The sequence below is a fragment of the Juglans microcarpa x Juglans regia genome, chromosome 8D, assembly GCF_004785595.1.
Source record: "Juglans microcarpa x Juglans regia isolate MS1-56 chromosome 8D, Jm3101_v1.0, whole genome shotgun sequence".
NCBI classification, from domain to species: domain Eukaryota; kingdom Viridiplantae; phylum Streptophyta; class Magnoliopsida; order Fagales; family Juglandaceae; genus Juglans; species Juglans microcarpa x Juglans regia.
The window spans coordinates 8,413,410-8,426,025 of NC_054608.1; the positions used below are offsets into that span (position 1 = coordinate 8,413,410).

The 12,616-nt window shown below is 32.4% G+C and overlaps 1 long non-coding RNA gene across 1 annotated transcript in view; it reads right to left on the reverse strand.

Moving 5' to 3' along the window:
• Nucleotides 1-5,381: 5,381 nt before the first annotated feature.
• LOC121241844 overlaps nt 5,382-12,616 on the reverse strand; it is a 69,562-nt gene continuing 62,327 nt past the window's right edge. Inside the window, exons 6-7 of the long non-coding RNA XR_005935815.1 lie at nt 12,230-12,338; nt 5,382-5,533 (exon numbers count right to left, since the gene is read on the reverse strand). This is a non-coding gene — a long non-coding RNA (uncharacterized LOC121241844). The remainder of the gene's footprint in view (nt 5,534-12,229; nt 12,339-12,616) is intronic.

Consider the following 12,616-nt stretch of genomic DNA (forward strand, 5'->3'; position numbering starts at 1 on the left):
GTTTCCATGAAGAAAAGGCTGGATTGGTTTTTGGGATATTAGATGTAGGATCAGTTATAAATTCAGAAGGAGGAGAGACTGAGCCATCAACGAAGGAGTAGAGATCATGCCCCCGTAGATAAGCCAAAATTTGTACCTTCCATGGAAGGTAGTTATCATTTGATAATTTTGCGGTGACTATATGGGAGAAGGAAGAAAGTGTGGGAGAGGAAGACGATGCAACCATGATAACAAAATACTGAAGATTAGTCTCGACAACTTTGATACCATGTTGACATAGCTTAAAAATAATGTAGAGAAAACTTCCTTACGTTCTCATTGAAAGATGTTGGTATTTATATAGAGAGTAGCAGTAAAATAGAAAAGCTATACGGAAAATAGAAAGGGAATATTGTTTGTACAACTTGAGAGAATTACTAACTAACTTGTCTACGGTTCTATTCTAGAAGGAAAGAAAAGAAATATTGGTCTGTTGTTGTACGTGGCGTGGTGCATGACTCTGCCATTTTGTTATTGCCAAGCTGTCCTGTATGCATTCCATCTGTTTGTCAAAATGTGTTGTAGATGAGTCACTAAGGCTACGTTTGGGTAGTAAGAATATCTGAGAAGTGTTGAGAATGTTTGTGAATAGTTATGAGTAGAGATTGAAGTGGATTTGTGGGTCCTATTGAGAGTATTTTGAGTTGTTTGGATGTATGAAGTATGTTGAGTTGTTGACTTTTGGATAAATAATTGAAAAAGGTGTGGGTCCCATCAATGATTGATTTTTTCTAATGATGATTTTATTTATATATAATAGTGATAAATATTATAGTGATTTTATTTTTTATTTCTATATAATAGTGATAAATATTATAGTGATTTTATTTTTTATTTCTATATAATAGTGATAAATATTATAGCGATTTTATTTTTTATTTATATATAATTGTGATAAATATTATAGTGATTTTATTATTTATTTATATATAATAGTGATAAATATTATTGATTTTAATTTTAATTTATATATAATAATAATAAATATTATAGTGATTTTATTTTTTATTTATATATAATAGTGATAAATATTATAGTAATTTTTGGAAAGATTTTGGTATGAAGATGGTTCATTGTGTTTGGCATGTAGAGTATTTTCAATAGTATGAGAATGCTTAAAAAGTGTTGAGGTATGTTGGCTACCCAAACAAATAGTAAATCTAATAGGGTCAACAATCAAGGCATATAAGTTACTCTCGTAATGACCATATCTAGATAAGCGCTGACCATCCTAACATTTTCAAAGTAATCTTGTCAATCACTCAAACAACGTTAACCCCTTACAAGCATTTTTTATTTTTCATTTGGTTTTTATTTAAATGACTTTAATACACAAAAATAAAGGCGCGAGAGAGAGTTAATACTCAACTCACCTCTCTTCTTCCACAATTAGGTGAAGACTAGGGGGCCGGAAACCCTAATTGAAAAACCTTTCAGCACGCCAATACATGACTCTTTTGCGAAGTGCTCCCTCAGAATTTTCCACTCTAGCCCCCAAAAGCAAAAAGGTTAAAAGATACTAGATGACCAAGTGAAAGTGAACATCCTTGAGTAAATCTTTAGAGAGGGTATCCTTTGTTTCTACTCTCTTTCTTTTAAGAAAAACTAAAAATTTAAAGGTCATTTAGATATAGAAACGGTTTCATCTCATCATTATAATTTTTCTAAATTCTCACATAAAATATAATAAACAATTTAATTTTTTCAAATCTCAAAACAATAATAATATTAAAAAATAATATTCTAATAATATTTTATTCAATTTTTAATTTTCATCTAAAAAAATTTAAAAAAAATTATTTTTTCTATGGACCGGCCCCTTGGACCTCAAAACAATCATTCAATGTCTACCTTCCAAAATAAATGACCATATACTTAAATAATTTTAAATGTTATGAAATTTTCAAGGTTAAAAACACTTCGCTTTCTTTATTCATAATATTTTGTATTCTTTTGATTGAACTACACCAATGTTAAATGACTATAAATTTAAAATAATAGATGAAGATCATGTTTAAGCAACTGCACACAATCAAACTATATATAACCTAGAAAAAAATAGAATAAAACTAAAAAAAACTAAGCAATGCCCCAACACATTGCATAGGTGCATGTCATGCGACTAGTCTTTAAAAAAACCTAGATTGTAGTAACTTCAAAATCTCTAAAGCTCCCCTTATATGGGTATTCTTAGTACTGTACAAAGGCCAACTCATGTGTAATAATTATATATATCTCTATAAGAAAACTTTTATTTGTGATTAACTATTTCCTGCGAATATGATTATTTCCTATAAAAATAAGTCTGTTTTTATTACAAATAATTATTTTTGTTGTAAATAATCCATCACAAATACATATATATATATATATATTTTGTACACACATGTACATAATAATTGAAAGTGAAGCTCAAGTCAGGACCTACGTGTGCCCACCATATATATAAAAATGGATTCAAAAGAGAAATGATGTCCTCACAATCCATTCATAAGTATTTCACAATTTCATAATAAAATAATATTTTTTTAAGAGAAGTAACAGGGCATCCAGTAGTTTGTTTCAGGTCTAGTTTGGATATTGAGAATACGTCACTATTATTTATTATTTTATTCTTATTTTTCACATACTTTTTATTATTATTTACAGAATATTTGAGAATACATCACTACCCAAATGCAAGCTCAATCTCTTGTGCTAGCTCTCATGATTTATATTTATCATGCAAGGTCCAAGAGTGCTCGGAGCTTTTTCTAGTATCAGGTTGCCGAATCAAATTGAAAACTCACTAGTTCCATAAGTAAAGGGTTCAACCCTTATTTTCTACATGTCTATCTCTCTTGTTTACAACTCTTATATATAGGCTGCTTTCTAGCACTACTTTCAAATGCAATCATTTGGACCCTAGACCTGAGGTCTTCACTTCAATTGCTCAGTCCAAGTGATCTGCTGCACTTGGAAATTTTATTGGAGAAGTATTGGTTGTTGTAAAGTCACTATAAAAGAATTTGGTTTTTGTGACGGATGAAACCATCACAAAAAATAAGCAAACCATCACAAAGACTTTTTTGTAACAGTTTGAGACCGTCATCTAAAAGGAGTCACAGAAAGTTATTTGTGACAATTTACTGTTCAATTGTCACAAAAAGTTTTTTTTGTGACGATTGGATGTCTTCCGTGAGATGTAACATTTGAACGTGAAAATTTTTTGTAACAGTTAAAATCTGTCACAAAAAGTAACATTCGCATGTAAAAACCAATGTTTGAATTTTAACCCAACCGATTAACATTCAAACATAAAAAAGTTAGATGTTCGTTGTTTTTGCTTCACACAATTAATATTTACGTTCGAACGTAACGAACGTTTGCTCGAAGACGTTTGAATGTAGCATTCATATGTTAATGAAGAAGCATTTGAACGTAAAATGTTTAACGTTCGGATGTTGGGCTGCCGTTCGAACATATCTATTCTAATAATTCGAACATTTAGATCGTTTATGGGTGGAAATGTTCAAACGGAGTGACTTACGGTTGAACGTTGGATCCACAGTACATTTGGAGTGACTGTCATCAAGATTACCCATCGTGTAGATATTCTAAACGAGAAGGTCACGACATTGATTGAGGAGTTCTGCAATACATGATTTGTGAACATGTTAATCTGATTGTTGTTTACAAAATTTTATCATATTTTGTACTTTATTTTTATTATATGTAATGAACAGTATTATTTAATATATCTACTGTTTTTGAATTTCAATTCTCAATCTTTTTTAATGTTAGCTTATCCAACTTTAATATTAAATTACTACACTTCAATTCTCAATTTTTTTCAAATTTGAAACATACAACTTTAATATTAAATCAATTAACGTTCGAACTTGAATCATTAACATTGAATGTTGGCACCAAAATTTACACGTCCGCACGTAAGTAGCCTTAACGTTCGAATTTCCAGGGCCCGTTCGAATGTATACATACGTTTGAATGTGAATATGTATACGTTCGAACGTAATACAATTTCTCGGCTATCTTTAGTGACGGTTTCCACAAATTGTCATAGAAAATACTTTTTGGTAACAGTTTGAAGACTATCACAATTGCCAAACTGTCACAAAAACTCATTTATGTTATAGTGACTCCTCCCGCGCACACTAGCTAATCTTTCTTTTTTTATTCATGATCCTCTTCCTATCTATCTCTTTCTTGTAAAATGCACCTATCCAGGGATGTGTAAAGCAGCCATAGATTGACATTGGTGTGAAAAAAGTACCATGCCGCCAACTCGTAAATCTCCAATAGCGATAACTATTTTTCAGAACACTCATGCAGTTGCATTCAAGTTCTTTCTATCAAAAGGTGCAATTAGTGCGTCATTCGTTGTCTTGTCTAAGTCCTCTTTCACATTGAATACTTGATGAATGGAATCTCACAACTTGTAAGTAGAAATCTAGACGAGTAGCTTAATTTCTTGCTTGTTTGAGGTCTCTTTTGGTTGCTTAAAGGCATCTCATAGAATAATCCATGCTTATTATTAGTAGTTGTTGATGTGAGAAAAGTTGGCTCAACAGGCTGGAGGGAGAAAAAGAGTCAATCACGACCCACTGGGGCGACTTAGGCCTCGATCAGTGTTGTTTGGAGCCACCAGAGGTATTCCGGTGTGGTTGTAGGATGTCAATGCATAAGTGCAGAGAAAGTAAAGAGAGATGGACACAAAGATTTACGTAGTTCGGCACTAGGCTTACGTCCACAGGGGTTTGTGAAGAGGACTTTCCACTATAATGTATTAGTTTACATTCACACATGGTCTCTCATATTTTACTATACAAAGAAAGCTGTAGATCTGCTTGTTAGAGAAGAAAATCCCTCTGGAGCGACCTCTTCGAAACCAAAGAAGAAGAAGTCGAGAGCGTCCTTTTAAAGTCGTCTAGTCCCTCCCCTTTATCTAATCCCCCTGCCATGAGGTGACTTGACCCTTGGCGTGTCTAATTTGCTCTCCTTAGCCTCTGACCCCTCTAACACTTACATGTTCTCATGTCCCTTCTTATCTCTTTCTTGTTTCCTCTCTTGTCCCTAGTGGTGGGTTGGACCCAACCATGGGCTATGGTATTTTATCCCTTTACAGAAGTCCGCGATTCTTAAGGGCAACTTGTTCTAACAAAAGTCCTTGAGAATCTTTAAGATAAAATACACCACAAAAGTCGTCAACAAGAAAATAAAATAATCCGCTTGTGTTAGATAAGGATGTAACAAGATGAATCGTGACAATCATGAAGATGAGGATGTGATGAGATCATGATGGTATGAAAAGATGATGAGATGATAAATGATGAGATGATGATGTATATGGATATAAATGGATGAATCGTGAAGGCTATGAAGACAATGTAATGAGATCATGACATGAAAAGATGATGAGATGATAAATGATATGCAAAAATTACGAGCTAAGCCGACCAAATCGGTAAGGATAAAAACCAACACCTTGGCCAATCTAGTGAAGAGTGGATGCTTTGCAAAATGATAGTAAAAGCCCCCGTGCTTATTTCTCTCTAATTATTTAGCCTATCTCTCACAAGTAAGAGACAACCTAATTTATGAATATATGATGCTTGCAAGGTAAACCATCAATAAATGTAGTAATAGAAAATGCGAAAAACAACACAAATATTTTTACAATACTTATCTTAATGTTACAAAAATAAGCATCTACTGGATAAATGTGATAAATGGTATATCAAACCTATACTTTTAAACTTCGAGATAACTTCATCTCTTAACAACATCTCATCACAAAACCTATTACAAATTCTAAAAATAAATTAAGGAGAATAACAGTATACAACAACAAATATCAATAATGTTAACAATAATGAAACTAATGAGGATGATCTCAAAACTAATGATGATGATAATATGAAAAGATTATGCAATGATAATGTGATGAGATCATGATGATAGATGAGGATGTAACGAGATAGATCGTGACAATCATGAAGATGAGGATGTGATGAGCTCATGATGGCATGAAAAGATGTTGAGATGATAAATTGTGAGACCATGATGAGTATGCTGATGTAAAGAGATGAATCATGATGGTTATGAAGATGATGTAATGTGATCAAGATAATATGAAAAGATGATGTAATGATAAATGATATGAAAAGATGATGAGATAATAAATATAAATGGTGATAAATGATATAAATGGTGCCAGGTTGGTCCTTTGGCCCACCCACCCTTATATATATATGTACATATATATTTATAAATATAAATATAAATCATAATATCATATATATTAAAAAAACAAAGCCTTAACTATAATACCACTTTTTCTCTCTCTCAATCTATGTTTAGTCATTTTTTTCCTTTGTAGCAGACGGCCCCCTCCACCTCACTCCTCACTCCCTCACCCCCTCACCCTTCTCTTTTTCACATTTCTTTCAGACTTTCAAGCCTCAATGCCCACCATCCCTTCTTCTCTCTCTTTTTTCTTCTCCTCCATAGTTTTCATCTTCTTCTCCTTTTTTTAACCAACTTCTCAAATCTTTCCATTATCGTGGCACCAAAAACTTGACTCACTAAAAAATGAGTAGCACAAAGGTTATTCTAAGTGCAGGAGGATGTCGCGTAATAATTAGGAAAAAATTCCTAGATCGTCTCCTCAGGGAAAATTACTTAAAATCAAACTCGTTTAAAATGGTGAAAATATTAACAAAGAGAAAATAAAAATGATGGTATGTGTAATAGATGGAAGAGTGCAACAAGAATGAAAAGGGTACTAGTCATGGACTAGATTCATATTTTTTGATTTTTGAGTGTTGAAATGAAATGTACAAGACTAACAAATTAAAATTAACAATTAAAGAATCAACTAAACTGAACAATCTTAATTAATCTGAAAATTAAACAATAAAACTGAAATTATTTAAGTCCTAATTAAACTTTAATCAATCTAATATGCAATGGAACTAAGAGATTAATAAAATTAAGCTAAGAATTAAACTAGATTAGAAAGTAATTCACAAAATACGAACTGAAAATTGAAAAACCCCAAAATCAAGATTCTAGGGTTCATCATTGTATTCAAATCACTAATTCTCAAAATTAATCCATAGTAATTGTAATCACTGTTCAATGAAAGCTTAAAGAAGTGAGAAAAATAAATAACACGAAGTAAATGAACAAAAAATAAATTGCCCAAACTTCTAAACCAAAAATCTCAAAAATATTCCATAAACTTTAAATTGAAATTAAATAAAAAGTAGGGAATGAAAAGAGCAAGCCAAGTAAATGGAGATGGAGGTGGTAGGGAATGGAGGAGGCTGCTGGAGCGACAATTGGACCCTGGAAGAGTTCTTCAAATGTGCGGCGCTGCTCTCCAAAAATTCCACAATTTCGTGCTAATGATATCCTTAAATAGGGTAGAAAAGAAACCCTAATGTCTTCATATTCCCGCACACAAAATTGTTTAAATTTTAGGACTCAACTTGGCAGCCATGTATGCACTTCAGAAGTTAGAATTTGGAAATCCTTATTAGAGACAACTTTATAGCCCTTTAAGATAGCTTTCCAACGCATTAAAAATCGTATCAATCTGATATTTGAGTGGAAAATTATGATTAAAATACTAAAATGTGTCCATTCTGTCTCCTAACGTATTTTGGACTCTGATCCGAATTACTCTCAAACCCTATCATTATCCTTATTTGAAGAGTCCTATACTTGTTGAAAGTTCTTAGATTATTCCTTCTTGCCCACTTGAAAGTCATTTGAATTTGAAATTAGAAATAAAATAATAGAAATTAGAAATAAAATAAAATAAGAATAATAGAATATCAAAAATATGTTGTGCATGTGAATGAACATTGTCCAATTAAATCACAAGTTATAAAATTAAGCATAAATCATGCTATTAACCAATTTAAATCACAACTCAGATTTATTCATCTTATCATTTTTTCATCTAAAACCAATAATAATGTAATGAAATAAATAAAATATATTGGTTCTAAATGTATAAAATATGCAATAATTCAGCTCAATCAGTGGATACTGATGGCAATCTCGCAGGCTACAACAGTAAGACCACAGTTTAGTCGTGGGTCTCTACCACTCAAAATCGCGGTATTTGTTGTAGGTCTGTATGTTAGAGACCCATTGTGACTATGAGTGATGAATTTGCAAGTTTAACAATCCACTACTACAACTATGGGCTATAAAGATCTGTGACCCGAGACCACGACATGTGGGTTTGTGCACAATTATTACTTGGTTTTGTTTATTTTTTTCATTTTTGTGAGTTTTTTTTGGTTTTTTGTTGGATTTATGATATTTTCTAATATGTAAGTTTGTTTGTTTTGATCTGTAAGTTTGTTGGTTTTTGTTTGGATTTTTATTGGACCATTTTTGTAAAAAAATGTGGTGTTGAACTGTGTGGTTTGACAGTGGTGGCTCCAATCCACCTCCTGCTATCCAGACGAGGTCACCCAACCACGGGTTTACCCCTCTCCCTTCCTAGTCAATGCATGTAACAATTCTAGTGAATAGTGGATGCTTTGCAAAATGATAGTAAAAGCCCCCGTGCCTATTTTCTCTAATTATTTAGATCATCTCTTAAATCACAAATAAGAGACAACATAATTTATGATTATATGATATTTGCAAGCTAAACCATCAATAATGGTAGTATAGAGAATGCGAAAAACAACACAAATATTTTTCCAATACTAAAAATAGACATCTATTGGATAAATGCAATAAATGGTATATCAAACCTATAATTTTATAACTTCGAGGTAACTTCATCTCTTAACAACCTATCATCACAAAATCTCTTGCAAATATTAAAAATAAATTAAGGAGAATAACAGTATACAACAACAAATATCAATAATGATAACAATAATGAAACTAATGAGGATGATCTCAAAACTAATGATGATGATAATATGAAAAGATTATGCAATGATAATGTGATGAGATCATGATGATAGATGAGGATGTAACGAGATAGATCGTGACAATCATGAAGATGAGGATGTGATGAGCTCATGATGGCATGAAAAGATGTTGAGATGATAAATTGTGAGACCATGATGAGTATGCTGATGTAAACAGATGAAACATGATGGTTATGAAGATGATGTAATGTGATCAAGATGATATAATGATAAATGATATGAAAAGATGATGAGATGATAAATATAAATGGTGATAAATGATATAAATGGTGCCAGGTTTGTCATTTGGCCTACCCAGCCTTGTGTGTATAGATATATATAAATATTAATCATAATATCATATATATTAAAAAAACAAAGCCTTAACTATAATATCACTTTTTCTCTCTCTCAATCTTTGTTCAATCATTTATTTCCTTTGTAGCAGACATCCCCCTCCCCTCACTCTTCAGCCCCTCACCCTTCTCTTTTTCTCATTCTTTTCAGACTTTCACGTCTCAATGGCCAACATCCACTTTTCTTTCTTTTTTCTTCTCCTCCATATTTCCCATCTTCTCCTCCTATTTTTAACCAACTTCTCAATTCTTTCCATTATCATGGGTACTCATGGCCGTTCCACTGGCTACAACGGTAAGACCACAGCTTGTTCGTGGGTCTCTACCACACAAAATCACGTTATTCTTCGTGGGTCTGTATGCTAGAGACCCATTGTGACCATGAGTGACAAATTTGCTAGTTTAACAATCCACGACTACAACCATGGGCTATAAAGATCTGTGACCCGAGACCACGGCATGTGGGTTTGTGCATGATTATTACTTAGTTTCGTTTATTTGTTTCGTTTTTGTGAGTTTGTTTTGGCTTTTTGTTGGATTTGTGATATTTTCTAATATGTTTGTTTGTTTTTATCCGTAAGTTTGTTGATTTTTGTTTGCATCTTTATTGGACTGTTTTTGTAAAAAATGTGGTGTTGAACCATGTGGTCTGACGGTGGTGGCTCCAATCTGCCTCCCGCTATCAAGACAGGGTCACCCAAACACGGGGTTAACCCCCCTCCCCCCTTCCAGTCCATGCATGTAACAATTCTAGTGAAGAGTAGATGCTTTGGCAAAATAATAGTAAAAACTCCCGTGCCTATTTATCCCTAATTATTTAGTATATCTCTCAAATCACAAGTAAGAGACAACATAATTTTTGAATATATGATGTTTGCAAGGTAAACCATCAATACTGGCAGTAATAGAGAATGTCAAAAACAATACAAATATTTTTCCAATACTAAAAATAGACATCTATTGGATAAATGCAATAAAAGGTATATCAAACCTATAATTTTATAACTTCGAGATAACTTCATCTCTTAACAACCTATTATCACAAAATCTCTTGAGAATATTAAAAATAAATTAAGTAAAATAATAGTATACAACAACAAATATCAATAATGATAACAATAATGAAACTAATGAGGATGATCTCAAAACTAATGGTGATGATAATATAAAAAGACGATGCATTGATGATGTGATGACATTATGATGGTATGAAGAGATGATGAAATGATAAATAATGAGATGATGATGAATGCGGATGTAAATAAATGAATCGTGAAGGCTATGAAGACGATGTGATGAGATCATGATGATATGAAAAGATGATGAGATTATAAATGATATGAAAAGATTACGAGTGATCGGTGCAAAACTACAAGTGCATAGTATTGTAGTTTTATAGTAAAGTGATGAGAAGAGTATCGTCCTCAGAGATTGGTAACTTACTTTTGATAAATACTGAAATTATACTAATCTCAACTTTATTTAGAAAAGTCACTAAGATTTTTGTAATTGCAAATTAAAATAAAATTAATTTAAAAAAAAATACTCAAAGGAAAAGAAAGATATTGTTTGAAGATCAAATCATTGAGAAAGAAGACGTCTAGGAAATCGATTTCACCTAATTCCTTACTATACTTTACTCATCTAACTAATTGAATTTAATTCTTTCTGTTTGTTAGTATATCTCCACAAACATCCAAAAGCCTCTTTTGGTAGTCAATTGGAAATTATTCTTGTTCATCATGTTACACAAGAGTATGCAAATTAATAAGATAAGAAAACAATAAGATCAATAATTTTAATACTACATAGGTTCATACAAATCTTTCGATCTCTATATTTACCTATGCCGAAATATCCAATATCTATCCTATAATTCCCTCTTTCGATAGCAAATCACAAGATTAAAATCATCTAATTACTGGCCAGTTAATTAGAAGTAATAAGGTCAGAATAAATTAGACAAATATAGGAGAGAATTACTTCAAATTAACATAGAAGATCAAACATAGTTCGGAACTAGATTACATCGTTTTTCTAGAATAAAGAAAATTTAGTTCATGCTAAAAATTAAATTTAACATAAACCAATTCACCATAATTTTTCTGAGAGAAGAATAGAAGAAAATGAACACAGAAAATGCTCCTCGCAGTCCGCAGTGTCGTCCCTCGCAAGCCGCAGCGTCTGAAACTAAAAACTCCAAAGAAATGCCCCTCTAAAAAAGAACTCACCAATTTCGTGCTAATGATATGCTTAAATAGGATAGGAAAGAAACCCAAATGTCTTCATATTCCCCCACACAAAATTGTCTAAATTTTAGGATTCAACTTGGCAGCCACATACGCGCTTCAGGAGTTCAAATTTGGAAATCCTTATTAATGACAACTTTGTAGCCCATTAAGATAGCTTTTCAATGTACCAAGCATCGCATCAATCTGATATATTAGAGTGGAAAGTTATGATTAAAATACTAAAGTGTGTCCATGCTGTCTGCTAGCGCATTTTGGACTCTGATCCAAATTATTCTCAAACCCCATCATTATCCTTATTTGAAGAGTCCTACACTCATTGAAAGTTCTTAGGTTGTTCCAACGTCTTTCCCACTCGAAAGTCCTTTGAATTCGAATGGGTTTGTACTTGCTCTTTTGTAAACTCTAAAATTAAACATAAAAATCTACTCAGGAGTATTTCAAAGTAAATAGAAACTCAATTCAATAATACACATTAATTCCAAAGATTTCTATTAACATTTTAGCGTTTTAGTCCAATAATAGGGTATTTAGACTAAAGTTTAAATTTAAAAAGTGATAAAATATAAGAAATTATGCAAGTCATCAACAAACTAAGCCGAACAAATCAGTAAAGATAAAAGCCAACACCTTGGCCTACAATGCGATGGAGAGCAAGTCTACTACCTGCCTAATTCTATGGGTGGACGAGCTTTAATTCGCCTGTTTCAAAGGCTAGCGGGCAGGTGCCTGGTTGGGCCTTTGGCCCACTTGGACTTTAATATATATAAATAAAAATAAAAATCATAATATCATATATACTAAAAAAACAAAACCTTAACTGTAATACCAGTTTGTCTCTCTCTCAATCTCTTCTATCATTTCTTTCCTTTCTAGCAAACATCCCCTCCCCCTCTCTCTTCACCCCCTCACCCTTCTCTTTTCCTCATTCCTTTCAGCGTTTCACGCCTCAATGGCCACCATCCCTTCTTCTCTCTCTTTTTTCTTCTCCTCCATATTTCTCATCTTCTCCTCCTCTTTTTAACCA